This window comes from Protopterus annectens, chromosome 5.part0, assembly GCF_019279795.1.
Source record: "Protopterus annectens isolate FY-2018-M chromosome 5.part0, PAN1.0, whole genome shotgun sequence".
Classification (NCBI taxonomy): Eukaryota; Metazoa; Chordata; order Ceratodontiformes; family Protopteridae; genus Protopterus; species Protopterus annectens.
The window spans coordinates 1,263,432,384-1,263,448,058 of NC_056735.1; positions in this window are offsets into that span (position 1 = coordinate 1,263,432,384).

Sequence of the window (15,675 nt, forward strand, 5' to 3'; positions counted from 1 at the left end):
TTTCCCCAACAATTCCCACCCTTTCAGGCATTGTTGCTTACATAAAATTTGCTACCTTTGCTTTCTGCATTGCCTGATACTAGTTATCTATGGGACATTAGTATTTCAATGACACTTCCTGATAACATTTCAGCAAAGGGTATCTCCAGGGCTAAGAACACTAACTCCACAGGCCCTGATAATGTGCAAGACTTTTTTTGTTAGAGCCAAACATCTGTTAGACTCATTATTAAGTCTAGTCTATCTGCGTTTCTCCACTGGATTCAAGCTAGAGCTATGGGGAACTGCTGTAGTCATCCCAATTCACAAAACAGGATACACTATTGATCAAAACTACAGACCCATAAGCTTCACGAGCCTTATCTGTAATGCAATTGAGTGCATCATTATGGAACTTATTAACAGGGGCACATACAGTCTTCAAACCTGGACCCAATTCATTTTGGTTTAGTTAAATTGGAAGATCTTGCTTCTTAAACTTAATGGGCTTTTTCAAACATGTCTCTGAGGCGTTAGACTAAAGCAAATGTTTGTCCAATATCTTTGATAGCATTCCATATTCTGTCATCATTAATAATCCAGCCCAATTACAAGTAAAGTCCTATGTTTCCCACTGGATAGCAAACTGGCTCACTGACAGAATCCTGTCTATTACTGTTAGATGCATTCTCTCATCTAGATGAGTAGCTACTTGTGATGTTCCACCGTGGTTGCTTCTGGGACCTCTTCTCTGAAATTATGGCTGTCACCAAGGGCATATGGCTGACAAAGGTTGCAGATGATTGCAAACTCAAGGCTGTCATAAATACTGTTACCGAACTCTCAGTTTTTCAAGATGGCCTAACATGCACTAAGCCTCATTTTAAATGCCAGAAAATTCAGTATTGTATTTGTTGACATCTCTGGACACTCCTACTACTTATCAAATAGGTGTCACCTTCCCCCATCCCAAAAGTTAACTTGGTCATTAGGGACTAAGGCGCACTCATAAACAATGAACAACACTTTAACCGTTACGTGATCACTGTTGTTAGGAAATCCTGTTATATAGCCAAACAAATCACCAAAGGAATATTTTCTAGATCCAAGAAATATGTCACCCATTTATTCCTCTGTTATCAGGCCAATAATTGAGTATAGTGTCCCATTTGGTATGTACTTATCAAAGTAAGTGATCCAGCTTGAGAGACTACTGTGTTCCCTTATGACAATGATCATGGGCATGTCCTCCTTGAGCTACCATGACTGCCATAAAGTGCTATCATTCTGTTACATTTCCTTTCAGTTCTTGAGAGGGGAACTGCTTTGCTACAGAGTTTTGAGTCATCCAGTTGTGTTCAATCTTTTACACATTCACAAGACTAATAACATCCTAATCACCTGTTCAAGAGATCTGAACTTCCACAGTAACATAAAGAAGACCTGCTGGTTTGATAGATATCTATAAAAGAGAATGTCTCCTTTATGGAATAGACTCCTCCTGGATGCAAAGCATAGTAATGCCCTGACCCATTTCAAGTATATCCTGGATGACTGGATGGGCAACAGCAAGTACACCCTTGGCCTGGCCACTCAAGCCCTTACGGAAAAGGATCGAAACTAGATCATACCTCTCAAACTCTTAGCTCAAGAAATCTGGGCAAAGCCCGACAAAATGGGGGGACAAAGGCACAAAAATAGGGACACATTTTAACTATTGCTCATAAAGACTTAGACAGTTGCTACAATAACAGGAGTTTTGTTAGCGTTCATTTTCTGAAGGCTATGAAGTCTCAAACTCAAATACATGTCATTATTTAGTGACTTTAATCCTTAGATCATCCCAGTGATGTGTCAACAAACACAATTTGTATGAGGAACCATCCAAAAATATGAGGCAAAAATCTAGACATTCTGTGAAAATTTGTACAGTTGAGAGGTATGAGGTACAACTACTTTGTTTTTGAGGTATCATAACATTCCATATCTTTGGAATATCAATTTGGTATCGTATGGCTAGCCTACAAATGGTCCACTGAATAAACTGAATAGTATGAATTAATGAACCTATGAAGCTGTACAATATTTAGCCTTAAAAGGTTTAAATTTGGAAAGCAATATACATTAAAAATAATAAAACACTAATAGCTCAATAAATAAAAAAACATCTTCCATATGACTAAATTAACTGATAATATATTATGTGGATTCTATTACCACACCAGGTAGACTGCTGACACTGTAATGTAGCATCAGGGGGTGGTGTTGCACTCCTGAGTGTGCAGTCCTTATGAAAAGACTTTAAACTGAGGCTCCATTTATTTTAATTGGTGGTAGCCCAGGTGGATGTAAACTATTGCTTGACACCTATTGAAAAGTGTAGGGGTCTTTTATTTTAAACAGCATAAAACATCATTCAAATATTTGTAAAATGTACATATTTACAGGTACCTATATAGAGATTTCTTTTTTTTTACTATTTATCATGTTTCTTATTATTCTATAACTGACCCCCACTCCTTCTTCCATAGCCATATTCAAATTTTTTTGCAATATATCAGCCAAAATAAGTTTCCCACAATTTCATTCAATCTTTCATTCCAAATAACCCCTTATTACACAAAATAAATACTTATCTACCCTTCTCACACATTCATTACTTTTGCTCTTATAATATCCATATATAATCATAGTCAAATCTGTATTGTTTATGTCATTAATATTCTCAAAAATATTTTCTTCACACAACTTTTTCCAGAGTTTCATCACTCTTTTACATAAAAAAACATGCTCTGTTCTGTCTTCCTCCTCACAAAATAAACACAGGAGGGAATTCAGTAAAGCTTACACTAATTCTTTTTGGGTGTACACAAGCACGGACAATTTTAGATTCAGTAAGTATCGCTGAGCAGTGCACAAGCACATGCAAACAGGGAAATAAAATAAACTAAAATAAATATCTTCCTCCTGACAAAATAAACACAGGGGGAATTCAGTAACGCTTACACTAACTCTTTTTGGCTATACACAAGCACGGACAATTTTAGATTCAGTAAGCATCGCTGAGCGGTGTACAAACACATGCAAATAGAGAAAGTTCCGTGGAATGCAAATTACCTCATAAGCAGTTGAATCTTATGCAAATGACCCAGGTGGAGTGATCCAATAAGCAGAAAGGCATCCGTGTAGACTCTGTGTCAGTGTCCATAGAGTATGCAGAATTTTTTCATCTACAGGAGTCTACACTGACAGAAGGAGATGTAAATATCCATAGATATGGACATAACTCCCCAGAAAATGTTAGATCACAGATATATGTGTGCAAAAGGTACATTGTGGATGTCTGAAAAAAGAAGGGAATATGTAAAATGAATAATCATTTTTTTAATAATTTCAGTATGTTTGTGCTATGTGCCTCAGTGTGCAAACATGCTTAACAGAAATAAAAAAAAATTAATTTCTAATTTGGTTTTCACACATATACTGTAGGACCTTGCGTCAGGTCCATATAATGGCGCATACGTGCGGTTACCAAGCTCACATGTCTATGAACCATGTAGTATCTAAGCTGTCAGCATGGATATGTATGCAAATGAGGTGGATTTCCTGAATTGCTGAAAGAAGCAACCATGTCTGCAATATCCCCTTTGTGTAGGCTCCTACACAATGTTGATATTCCCAGAGAATGTGGATGATATCCGGGGGGGGGGTATCTTATTATTTTTAAGATTTTTTGTTCCCAGCCACGCATGTTTGCGTGGCGTGCCGCATAAGTAAGCTTGTTCAGATTACCCACGTGACAGTGATGATGTAGGCAACAATTGATTAAAATCAGATATCTTCAATAAATATTTTTTAAATTTATATAAGCTATGCTTTGTGCCACAATGCATAGCTGTGTGGTGTGCACTAAAGTAAGGCCTGTAAATTATGTTAATTATATTGTGAGCAGGTAAACTGCATCATAATTAGCCAATGACATGATGGACCTAAAGCAGAACTGTTTACAATATACATACACCCTATATTCAGATTTTTACTTAGTACTATGGACCATTGGAGCACAGACTTGGGAATTTTAACTCGGATAATGCTAGGACCTGCTGCAGGTCTGCTACATCTGTAAGTGCTAGATGCTAAAGTCAATGCTGCTGGTGCTGCTGACAATAGGCCTACACCGAGAAGGAGAAGAGTGTTCAGGCCCAGGGTAACCTTCCAGTAGCTACATGAGCTGGAGCTTGTACGGTGGACAAGGACATATTACAAGAACTCACTGAGCTCTGCCACCCTCAAACTAGAGCCAGAGCTAACAGAGGGGAACCTATCCCAGTGGAGATAAAGGTATGCGTACCCTTCGGATACTAGGTACTTTTCAAAGACCAACTGGGGATGTGATGGAGGTGTCACAGGCATCTGCATCCAGGATATTCCACCGATTCCTGGATGCTATGCTTCCACATGTTAGTGAGCACATATTTTTTCCCCTTGCACCTGAGGTGAGGGCCAGCAATATGCAAGAATTCTACTGTGTAGCACGCTACCCTGAATTTCTGGGTGCCATAGATTGCACTCATGTACACATCAAGCCACCACCTGGTGAGCTGGGTACAATTTACGTTAACCACAAGGGATACCACTCCATCAACTGCCAGGTCATCTGCAATGCCCAGGGGATTATCCTGAATGTGTGTGCTAGTATCCCTGGTAGTTAGCATGACTCCCATATCTGGCACACATCACAGCTGTACCAGATGTTTGTTAGTGGGAACATCCCACACAACCATTTACTGGGGGATGCTGGCTACGCCTTGGAACCGTGGATGATGACACCTATCAGAAATGCACACACACCTATAGAAGAATGCCATAATGAGGCACACACACATACTAGGACATCATAGAGTGTGTGTTTGGGCTTCTGAAGTCACAGTTCCAGTGCCTCAATATATCTGGTGGAGCCCTGCAGTATACTCCAGCCACATGTGCCCAGATATTCACAGTATGTGATATGTTACACAGTCTGATCATGCAGAAACAGCTGCAGCAGGATCAGCAAAGGGAAGGGATATGCAGCATCCCACCAGTGCCTAGGTCACCACAGCCACAGTCACAGGAGGTCTCAGAGGAGGTACCCCTTGCTGATTTCCCTGTAGGCAGACTTGGGTGTGCCCAGTATAACCTGGCTTTGGCTAAGAGACAATACATAGCATATTCATTGACAACCTGGGGACTAACACCTTACTCCTACTCCCATACAGATATTAAAATTCATATCAGGTAACTCACACATCCTGTACCTATCCATGTATTGGCTGTGTACTGCTTGCATTGAACAGAGTCAGCCCTGATCTACAGCTGTGTCAACTGCTGCATTTCCAGGGTAAGTCTGTAATCTGTACAGTAGTCTACTGGATTATTATGATATGTCAGTGTATGTATGGACCAGGTACATTATGCAACTAACTACAGCGGACTAGCTGGAGAGAAATGATATCCACATGGGACTACATATACCCATTCCACTAATATGCTTCCATTTCTATTCAGTAGGCCTCATGAATGGAATATTCATGCAGTCTTACTGCAACAGATTACTGGTACATCATGGAAGGGAGATGTTAAGACAGTTGGGCTAAATGATAGTCAGACTGTCGAGTATCCCAGCAGAACATGTGTTGTTGTTCCCCCACCCCTAATACAGCAGTGTTCAGCTGTAACTGCTTTAACAGTAACTCATCAATGGTATATGAGCATTTCACTCAGTCTCACGACAGTACTATAGAAATTGATCATACATTGTTTGTCTTAGGTAATGGAGGAATAACCAATGTTCTTATTTATGCAGGTGACATGTCATGAATAACCCCCTGTCTGTTAAGCAGCTTATGATGCTTAAAGAACTAAGGCAATCTCCTTGTGTGATGGAGTTCATGGTTCTTATCTAGAAGTATCCACTTGTTCTGGATGTGGGGTATCAATAATTTGTGTTCTACAGACTGTCAGTCTGTTTGTGCTGTAGTATTTTAATTGCTATCACATATTAATTGCATAAGACAACTTTACAAAATATTAGCCAATGTGAGTGAAGTGCAGCAGTGCAGAAACAAGGACAGATGTCATATTGTGTAATACATCTAATACTGACCGTAGTACAGCTAGGTGTGGGCTAGTGTCAAGTTTTAACTAGCCAAAACTCCCACTGGGCATGCTCATATACTAGTATAAGCCCCCCTGCACCCCCCCTACTGTGCTTTTTTGGTGAAAAGCACTTTCGCGAATGTCTGATCGGCGGTTTCACTTTCGTTGAAATTGCCGTCCGTGCATAAGTATGGATCCCACATATACATACATATATATATATATATATATATATATATATATATATATATATATATGTGTGTGTGTGTGTGTATAGATACATATATATATATATATATATATATATATATATATATATATACATATCTATGTGTATGTGTGTGTCTCTCACTATCCCTCTCTCCCTATGTAGGTGTTAAACCTGTGTGCCCAGGTCTGTTACCCCTGAGTATGTACTTAAGGTGTTGCTATTGATGTAAAAACAATAAATACTTAAAGCAGGTAAAGGTACTCAGTTCAACAATAAAAACGATGAAAGTAATTAAAACCGAGTATCCACCAAGGCTTGCAGCATGCAAAACTTTATTACAGAAAACAGGATAAGTGCTTTCACACCAGATGGTGCTTCATCAGATCCATAAAAACAACCATTAGTCAACCGCATTTATATCAGTGTGGGTCTATTAAGCAATTAAAATCATTGGTGCGACCTACTTTTTTTAATAAAGGTTTTAAAGGGACTACATCATTTATACCAGGAGGCTTATCTGCCTGCATATTTCTCTCTACCCAGATCACTTATTTGAGTTTATGGCCTTGGAAATGGTACCAATGGGTCCAAGAAGGGGAGATTATAACAACAGGTTGGAATTAGCAGAGACTAAATGGATCATTAAATTGCAGGAAGATAAGCCTCCTGGTATAAATGCTGTAGTCCCTTTAAAACCTTTATTAAAAAAAACGTAGGTCACACCAAAGATTTTAATTGTTTAATTGCTTAATAGACCCACACTGATATAAATGTGATTGGCTACTAGTTGTTTTTATGGATCTGATGAAGCACCATCCACTGTGAAAGTGCTTATCCTGTTTTCTGTAATAATGTTTTGCATGCTGCAAGCCTTGGTGGATACTTGGTTTTATTTACTTTCATCGTGTTGCTATTGATGTGCTACATAGCAGGAACTTTGCTGGTACCAAAAAGAATAATAGTACATATATTTGTATGGAGTTTAATGCCATGATTGTGTCAACAATAATTTGGTCATGCATGACCTTCTTGTAGGATACTGATGTACTTTGCAGGGTCTATGACTACTCCCAGTTTGCAGGCATCAGTAAACCTTGTCAGCCACAGATATTCAGTTTGTGTTTGTACATTGGATACATGGATTCCAAACCTTAGAGGACCCAGGACTGAACCCTGAGGAACACCAATGTTTACAGCTCTGCTGTTGGAGGTGGAGACCCCTATTTTTACTATATGAGTGCTATCAGTGAGCCAATTAGTGACCCCTCTAATGATATTACTGTTGGTGGCTAGCTGGGTGCATTTGTCAATGATACCTGAGTGGGGGATAGTGTTAAATGACTTGGCTAAGTCCAGTTGGTTGTATGCACAGATGTCCTCTCATCCAGGATATTGGTGACTGCCTCATACATGTCCACAAGATTTAACAGGCATGATCTCCCTATCACAGATCGGAACAGTGTAGGGTCAAGTGTTTTTAGATTGCCTATATCTTTGTTGATATGCTCCATGATGAATTGGCCCATGGCCTTACATATATGGCTAGTCAGGCTAGTAGGTCTATAGTTCCAGTGGTCAGTAGATGCACCACTTCTGAGCAAGGGGATGACAGTGGGCAATTTCCAGTAGGCTGGGATGCAGGTGGTGGTTACACTATGACTGCAGAGTTTCCACTGGTGTTAGTAATCCATGTTGGATACCATGAAGGACGCAGTCTGAGATGTTAACAGGTACAATGGATGCTGTGTATGTCACCTTATAGAGGCCATTTAGTACCTGCTATTTAGAGATACAAGGTATGGGACAGGTTGTAGGGATGTTATGGTGTATGTGTGTTGGGGACAGGGGAGTGCAGTTGTCACAGGACCTGTTGGCTAACAGGTTAGCTATGTCTACAGGCTCTTTATATATGGTATCATTATGCATGAGTTTGGCAACAATGTGGGCCTTTCCTTTTACATTTTATGTGTAACTACACAATGCCTTGTGATTGTCCTTTGCAGAGGAGGCTAATTTAGCCCCATACTTTGTTTTGCAGGACTTCACAACAGCACTTATTTGCTTGTTTAAGCTGAGGAGGGAGTGTCACCATTTTAGGGGGGCTCCATCCCTTCTAGTGTGAGACATCAATGTCTTCCACTTATTGTAAATCCTGCTAATGGCAGTTGTCTACCAGGCAGGTTTGTTGTGCCATGAGCAGCTTGTTTTGCCCTTGTCAGGTACAGGTGAGTCAATGCAGTTGTAAATGTGCTTGTATAAAACATTTGTGTAGAGCTTGTCATAGTTGCCTGTTCCATCTGAGTGGGGTGGTGCAGTCAAGCTATTTATACCATCCCATATTAGATTACAATCTGCTTTGTTGAACTTTATTACTTTATATGCTGCAAGGGGAGAGGGTGTCAGGTATGATACTTACTTTGAATGACACCTGTTTGTGGTCAGATCTCACCAGGGAGGACTTCAAAGTGGAGGATGTTCAGTGGTCACCCATATTGGTAAGCATCCGATCCAATATGTTGTCTCCCCTTGTGTGGATGTCAACAAACTGGTCTAGGGCATTATAGTTAAAGAAGTTGACTAACCTATTGGCAAGTGAGTGAGCACAAGTAATTTACCCTGTTGGTGGGTAGTTAAAGTCAACCAAAACCATCTTGTTTTGATGTGTCTTGATAGACTCAAGTAGATACATTTAAGCACAGTGGGTGTCCTGATTCATGGAGTTGCTCCTGTAGCTGGCAAAGATTAGATGCCCTACAAGCAGTCAATAGCACCTGCAGTGTCTCCAGGGAATCATACTGTCTAACCAATCTGGACATGTATCTATCCTTAACGAATATGGATACACCACCTCCATTACTTTGCACACGTTAGGTTTGAGGTCTGAACATGTGGAAGGAGGTGTAGCCTGGCATGGCTGTTGTGCTCTCCACAGGCTTGACTCAGGTGTCTGAGACTGCACAAATGTCTGCATCTTCCAAGGTGGGGACAGCTTCCATTGAGTGGAGTTTAGTGGTGACATTCCTAGCATTTAGCAACATAACTGTGATGATGTTTATAGATGGGGTTTTCCCATTGAAAAGTGTTTCCTTATGACACCACCTAGAAGATGCTGTATGGGGGTGGCAAATGCCTTGGCCAGATGCCAAAATCCCAGGGGTAACAGATGAAGACCATGTCTGGCAAAACATTGATGTCTGTTGAGCAGGTAATCCCAGGATGACATATAGTGGCTCCCCTGACATTGACACCACTCACTACGGCAATTACTGACATCAGTCATTTTCCATTTGTATGGAGGCATCATCTTGGGTGACAGTAAATTGCAGATCAAGGCCAAGGGCATACTTGCCTGAGGCACATAGTCTGTGAGCTCAATCATGTCTCTGCATACAGTCCAGAGTCCAGAGCGGTATGTCTCAAGCTGTACACACCAACAGGGACTACTACGTAGTCATAACAGTACCTGATGGTAACAGATTTAAGTGCATGTGTGATATGGCATATCCTGGCACCTCACAGAAAGCCGACTGTGACCTTTCCCAATGTGCCTCATGATGTAATCACCTATGAGTAATATGTTTGATTTTGTGTTTTGCCTTAGGTGTTTCACCTGTGAGACAGTGGTATGTGAGCTATTATGCATACTGTGTTTTGCAGAGGTATGATTATGTGTATCAAGCGTATGTCTGGGTTTCTGAGGTGTCTGGTGTTTACTTATGTGTCTGGTAAAAACCTCTGCACATGTAGGTATGTGTGATGTGGGTTTGGGTGGGGCAGGATGTGCTCTTTCAAGGTATTTACTTCTCTGCAGTCACGGCCACTGTCACTGGCCTCTGACTAAATTTGCAGAAGATTGCAAATTAGGAGCTGTCATTGAATCCCACTCTGATTCAGCAGTTATCCAGGATGGGCTGACTCATACATTCAGTTGTTGTCAGAGCCATGGACTAACAGTAAATTCCAAGGAATGCACAATAATATCCCTTGGGAAGTCATCCACCCCTGGTTACTAATGTTTTGACCGCACACCTCCAACAGCTGACCCAGTAGTCAGGTATGTATGGACACATAGATAGTGATACGGGTTGGTAATATTTGTGGATGCATTCTATGTTACTAAACCTATAAACAAAGGTATGGCATGTAAATCCAAAACAGTCATTGTTCCACTGTATTCAGCATTCGTGACACCTACCATTGAGTGCAATGCCACCTTTGGTATGTAAGTAACCAGGCATATCTGACAAATGTCACATCCACAAAGTTCCACAGTAAACCAATACACAGTGTACATAACATGTCCTATGCAAACCACGCCAAGCCTATAACTATGTATTCTGTCTCTGACATGCTTTGGAGGGGAGGTGTATGCCTGCACGCAGGGAGGTGTCAGACCTCAGTGTGTACCTCCTGCATATCTAAGAAATGACTAGCACGAGAATTACCTCTCCTTCACACCTACACTTTGAGTATGGTATGAACAGGATATGCTGGACAGACAGGTATGTAGCTCAGACACTACACCAAATATGTAACAGGCTCCCAATGCATGTGAAGCATGCCCTAACCCAAATCATGTGCAAGTTACATGACAGGATGGGGAACACATCCTGTTTCCTTGCCTTATTTGGGGGAAGGGAAGCTACCTTGCTTACCAGTGGGAGTGGGAAGCATTGAGCTGCCTTTTGTCCAGTTTTGTGAGGTTTCAGCCAGTAACTAGTAGTTTATTGGTCGTTTTGGGCCAGTTTCTAGCTTTTTCCAGCCCCCTGGTATAAAACTTTCAGCTTGTACCTACTCAGCACAGACTCCACGTGGGCCAGCAGAGTAATCCAGGCTGCAGAGAGCTGAATAAGCGACTTTTCTTGATACTAAGTATATTTTTTGTTGCTTTCCACATCTGAATACCTAGCAACTGTATTTCGCCTGCCTTTCTGTTACATTGAAGCTGTTTTACTGCATTTAACTTAATATTGCACTTGGAATCCTTGTTTGTTACTATTTGACTGTATTTGTAGCAAATTCTTCTGTGTAAGCTGTAGTAGCTGATTCATAGCATTTATAAGTGTTTGCTGTACCTGTTTCTGCCTGTTTTGTGAAAAAAAGAAAAAAAGAAAAATATCTCTTGTTTTTCCTGCTTTACTAGTTTAGTCCAGTTTCAGAGTTGCTGATTCCTGGGCTTTGGTTGTAGTTCCTGTGTACTGTTTCCTTGCCTTATTTGGGGAAGGAAGCTACCTTGCTTTCCTGCTTTACTAGTTTAGTCCAGTTTCAGAGTTGCTGATTCCTGGGCTTTGGTTGTAGTTCCTGTGTACTGTTTCCTTGCCTTATTTGGGGAAGGGAAGCTACCTTGCTTACCAGTGGGAGTGGGAAGCATTGAGCTGCCTTTTGTCCAGTTTTGTGAGGTTTCAGCCAGTAACTAGTAGTTTATTGGTCGTTTTGGGCCAGTTTCTAGCTTTTTCCAGCCCCCTGGTATAAAACTTTCAGCTTGTACCTACTCAGCACAGACTCCACGTGGGCCAGCAGAGTAATCCAGGCTGCAGAGAGCTGAATAAGTGACTTTTCTTGATACTAAGTATATTTTTGTTGCTTTCCACATCTGAATACCTAGCAACTGTATTTCGCCTGCCTTTCTGTTACATTGAAGCTGTTTTACTGCATTTAACTTAATATTGCACTTGGAATCCTTGTTTGTTACTATTTGACTGTATTTGTAGCAAATTCTTCTGTGTAAGCTGTAGTAGCTGATTCATAGCATTTATAAGTGTTTGCTGTACCTGTTTCTGCCTGTTTTGTGAAAAAAGAAAAAAAAGAAAAATATCTCTTGTTTTTCCTGCTTTACTAGTTTAGTCCAGTTTCAGAGTTGCTGATTCCTGGGCTTTGGTTGTAGTTCCTGTGTACTGTTTCCTTGCCTTATTTGGGGAAGGGAAGCTACCTTGCTTTCCTGCTTTACTAGTTTAGTCCAGTTTCAGAGTTGCTGATTCCTGGGCTTTGGTTGTAGTTCCTGTGTACTGTTTCCTTGCCTTATTTGGGGGAAGGGAAGCTACCTTGCTTACCAGTGGGAGTGGGAAGCATTGAGCTGCCTTTTGTCCAGTTTTGTGAGGTTTCAGCCAGTAACTAGTAGTTTATTGGTCGTTTTGGGCCAGTTTCTAGCTTTTTCCAGCCCCCTGGTATAAAACGCGCTAAACGCGCGTTAGTGCGATTTAGAGCGATTTAGCGCGGAGCTGCCACTGTTGCACACTAGGGCAGTGCCGGTTAAGCAGGTTTAAACTATTCGGGCTACCTAAAGTCCACTCTTCAAATTTTCCCTTAAAACTACCTTCCTCGAACTATACTACTGATCAAATCAGCGTATCCTATAACTAAAAAGATCAACTCTACTTGACTCCAAGTAGACTATTCTCTATCTATTAAACCTAGCACTTGCTCCTACAGTACTTATTACCTTGATACGGCACTCTTGTCATAGATAGTACCCCAAAAGGCAACCCCCATTTCTCGGTCACCCACGTCCCCGAATCTTTTTTAAAGTTTTTCGTCTACCCTTCTAGCATGTCGAGGGATCAGTTGCTAGTGTCCTCTCCTGCTCAGCTGGTGAACCTGGGAATATTGAGGCAATGTTTCAATTGCCTCATGTACACAGACAACCCTTTCCTCCTCCCACAAAACACAAATACATGCGAGAGATGCAACTATACGGCCAAACTGGAGGCTGAGCTCTCTCAACATAGGACTGGCAAGACCAGTCAGGAGGAGAAGGTTACCACACACACTATAGACCCAGTCTCACATAGTACCATTACAACCTCAAATCATACACATAAACACACAAAGACATACTCGGAGGCTCTGATCAAAAATCTACCAAAACAGCAGAGGCCACCAAAGCAGACACCCAAACAACCACCACCTCAGAACATAACACCCGCAACACATAGACCTCACAGTCAGAGTGTCAAACAGTCACAGCCCTTAAGGCCAAACACAATGCCAGACACACTAGTCATTGGTGACTCCATAGTCAGACACACTGATGTCCCGCTCACCAGACTGAGTAAGGAGAAGGTCACAGTAAGCTGCCTATCGGGCTAGAATCCGCCACATAACGCAAGCACTCAGGTCTCTCAACAGCAGGTACAAATATGACTCAGTCATTGTCCACGCTGGTGTAAACGACCTGAGACGCACCTCCTTGGACTACATGAAAAGAGACATTGAGGAGCTCTCTGATTATGTAGCCCAGGCAGGTATGACCCTGACCTTGAGCAGTATCCTACCTTCACCAAGAATGATGCCACAATACAGAGATAAGATGATCAGCTTTAACAATTGGCTTAAACACTGGTGTCATTCAAAGGGGATCCAGTATCTGTCTGCCTGGGATGACATGCTGGACAAGCCACGCTGCTTCGCAAGGGACGGCTTGCACCTGTCACCCTGGGATTCCGGATATTGGCAAAGGCTCTTGCCACCCCCATAGTGCCTTTTTAGGCAAGGCTCAAATTCTAAACCTACCACCCTAGAACACAAAAAGGAAAAAACTAAGGGTAATGCTGCTCAATGCCAGAAGTCTAAATCTCAAAATGCACGACTCGAGGCCCTTCTCAGTATGGAGAACATCGATGTCTGTGCTGTGACAGAAACCTGGTTCAAGGCTCCTGAGAGCACCCCAGCTATCAGGTTTTACCTCATATCATGCGTTCCGGCCCCAAAATCCGGACAATACCAAGAAAGGAGGGGTATCCATATTCATCAAGGACACCCACACCTCAAGACTGGTGGCAACGCACGATGCATCGGAGACCATCCAGGTGCAATTAACCATAGGCAAGACTGCTCTGCAAATTGTAGCATGTTACAGGCCACCCTCACAAACTCAGGAAACTCACATGGCCTTCCTGAAAACACTAGAGGGATAAATGTATCACCAAACACCATCATACTAGGTGACTTCAATTACCCTAATATAGACTGGGAACACTACTCAAGCCCAAACACCCTAGCCCAAAAGTTCCTGGAATTCATAAACTCAAATGCCATGGAACAACTAGTCACCATCCCCACAAGAGGAGATAACATACTTGATCTCATCATCACGAACATGGGAGCACAATGTTCAACACCGAAGTATACCCCTCACTGGTGAGATCAGATCACAACCTAATCTCGCTGGAGGCCCTCATCCCACCCCACCTGAAATAAAAAGACCACAGTAAAGAACTTCTCAAAAGCCGACTTCACACTTCTAAAGACTAGTGTGGTCTCCTTTCAGGCCCCGAGCTGGAAAACAATACTCAAGCCGCTGAATCACTTACAAACGCCTTCTACCAGCACCTGCAGGACTGCATGGATAAGGCAATCCCAAGCAAAACAAAGACTCTTTGTACCAAAGGCAAGCGTCCAGTCTGGTGGACCCCAGCCATAAACAAACTCTACAACAAAAGGAGGAAGCTACTACAAGATAGAGTAAAATCCTTAAAAGGTAAGACACCCTTGATCACTATAAGTAAAAAACTAAAAGCTCTCATAAAATCATCCAAAGCAAATTTCGAGAGAAAAATAGCTAAAGACTCAAAAGACAATCATAAGGCCTTCTTTAGCTATGTTAGAAACCTAGGAGGAAACTCCCAGATATGCTCAGAACTAGTTCAAAATGATGTGAAGATTACTGATCCTACAGACATTGCCAACATACTGGCTGACAGGGTCAGTGCAAACTTCTCCCACCCCAAAAGGAGAGATATCTATACCAAATGAGTGCAGCCCCCAAACATCTCCAGCCCAAGTGAGAACTGCTCTCTCCAAAGCAAAAACACAGCATCCATGGGACCCGATGGTGTCCCCGGCTGTGTGCTCCACGAACTCAATGAGGAATTAAACCCACAGCTAGGACAGCTGTTTAATCAAAGTCTTACCTCTGGATACGTACCCAGGAGTGGCGCACTGCAACTGTGGTCCCACTTCACAAAGGCGGTGCCTCCACAGACCCTGGAAATTACCGCCCATTAGCTTGACAAGCCTTATCTGCAAAGCCATGGAGAGGATCATAATGGACCTCATAAATAAAGACATAGGGAATTTGCAGACTTTGGATCCAACCCAGTTTGGCTTTGTCAAAGGCAGATCATGCCTTTTAAACTTGGTTGACTTTTGAAACAGTCACCAAAGCCATTGATGAGGAAAGGCAGTCCATACAGCCTACCTCGATCTGGCTAAGGCCTTCGATACAATACCCCACTCGGGTATCATTGAAAAACTCATCAGCTTAAATGTTAACCCATACATCACAAGATGGGTTGTAAACTGGCTGAGTGACAGAACCCACAGGGTCAAAGTTGCTGGCGCCATGTCAG